The sequence below is a fragment of the Dreissena polymorpha genome, chromosome 1, assembly GCF_020536995.1.
Source record: "Dreissena polymorpha isolate Duluth1 chromosome 1, UMN_Dpol_1.0, whole genome shotgun sequence".
In the NCBI taxonomy this organism is placed as follows: Eukaryota; Metazoa; Mollusca; class Bivalvia; order Myida; family Dreissenidae; genus Dreissena; species Dreissena polymorpha.
Window position 1 is genome coordinate 63,391,333 of NC_068355.1, and position 2,010 is coordinate 63,393,342.

General features: G+C 33.8%; 1 non-coding gene across 1 annotated transcript; it reads left to right on the plus strand.

The window, feature by feature from the left end:
* Nucleotides 1-636: 636 nt before the first annotated feature.
* Nucleotides 637-726, plus strand: Trnai-gau (transfer RNA isoleucine (anticodon GAU)). The gene is given in 2 exon segments: nt 637-673; nt 691-726. It is a non-coding gene; the product is annotated as a tRNA-Ile (tRNA).
* The last annotated feature ends 1,284 nt before the right edge of the window (nt 727-2,010 follow it).

Here is a 2,010-nt window from a genome sequence, read left to right on the forward strand (position 1 = left end):
TGCGCATTACCGTTCAACGCAGTACATATCATATTGCAGCAGTTCAGAGTATGTTCCCGGTCACTCTGTTCTTCCTGTAAATAGTCGAAAGGATGGTAGAATTGGCTATAAATACCTTATTGGCGTCGCTATGGAGAGCGGCGACTAGTATGTAATGCATTTTTTTTCGCTTATGGGAGGAAAAGTTATTTTACGGATCAATGTATATATTTTTGTTTTAAGAATATCTTGCATAGTAGTGATTTTTTGTGTAAATTAGTGTAAATAAGTACTGCATTTGTGCCTTTTACATTTATTACAACATTTATTGCCAATAATGCAAAGCTAATTGTTTTAATTAATAACTGATCCACAACTGATCACAGGCGAAAGATCACAGGGACTGGGCAAATTCGCGAAACTTTCTGGTTTTGTATAAAAACAAAACATAATCAAAATATATTTATTTTGTGGTTGTTCTAATTTGCTTATTTAGTGGAGAATCAATGTAGTATGATATTTGACGACCTATCGCGCAAGCAAGTTTATTGGAAGGCGTAGTGGTACGAAAACGTACAATGTATTAGTTTATTAATAGACATATAATAACGATCGCTACACACAATTTTACCAAATAGCAGTAAATAAATGATGGCAGCCGGAATAGCTCAGTTGGGAGAGCGTTAGACTGATGTTGTTTACGCAGCAATCATCTAAAGACCCCCGGTTCAATCCCGGGTTCCAGCGAGAACGGAACAGTTCGGCGGCTGACAATTTTTTTAGTCAGGTTAATAAATATAATAAAGCTTTTTTTATGTAGACATTTTAAAATCCATTTTACTACAATTGGACATTTTTATTAAAATTAATGGAAGCCGCGTGGTGACAACGTTAATTAAAATTTCTTACATCACTTAAATATCTTATAAAAAATACACATGTTTTTATATTAACAAATAAATGCAAAGAACACATCTATTATCCATGTATTTTTATGGTTGTCTATCATAGGCCCTAAGTACTATCCCTACAACGAATAGAGCGCGAAGCGCGACACGTATTATTGATTGTAACAATGAGTTGCGATAAAGGAAGCAGCCGCTTATCAAGTAGGCGCTGTGTCCCAGCAACCCATTTCCCTAGAATCAAGCACTCCTCGGAGTTTTTTTAAGAATCACATTTAGAGCGCGAAGCGCGACACGTATTACTATCCAGGTGGTATGGGCCCTTTAGCATTATCCGACCATTACGTCCATTGTTATCTTCCTTAGAATTTGAGAAATTTTGAAATCGTTGTTCGAAGTCCAAAATTTTCATCCGATTGTTGCCAAACTTGCACAGGTTTTTATCAAAGAGGACCCAACCCAAACTCAATATGAGCAATATCGGACCATAAGTCCAGAATAATGTCTCTTTGAATTTAAAAATAAAAGTGAAAAACTGCTTGGTTAGGTGATTATGTCAACATTTTTCATCAGATTCTTTCCAAATTTACAGTGTCTTTATACTAATGAGCATTTTTACCTCATTTAAAATGAGAAACATCGGGACAATAAGTCCAGATTTTTTCTATTAAATTTGATAAAATAAACAATTTCCACTTGTTTAAAAGATTTCACAACTTTCGTCTGAATCTTTCCAAACTTGTTAAGTGTTTTTGTATCAGTATCGAACCCTATTGAAAAGGATGAATATCGGAGCAATAAATCTATTATGATCTTTTACTGAATTTCAAAATATTGTGAAATGCAGCTTCTTTATGCAATTTACAGTTTTCATTAAAAAAAAATTCAAACTTTTAAGTGTTTTCATATCAATGAGTACTCAACCCCTATCGTAAATGAGCAACGTAATAATAAGTTCAGAATCATCTCCTCTTGAAGTTGAGAAAAAATATGAAATTATGCTTACAAGATGAAGCATTTTTTTTAAACCTACACAGTTCTGTTGCATTAATGAAAACTGCACACGGATGCCAGTAAAAAAGGAAACCAATGTTAATAAAATGAACTATGACATATTTGGGGGTTA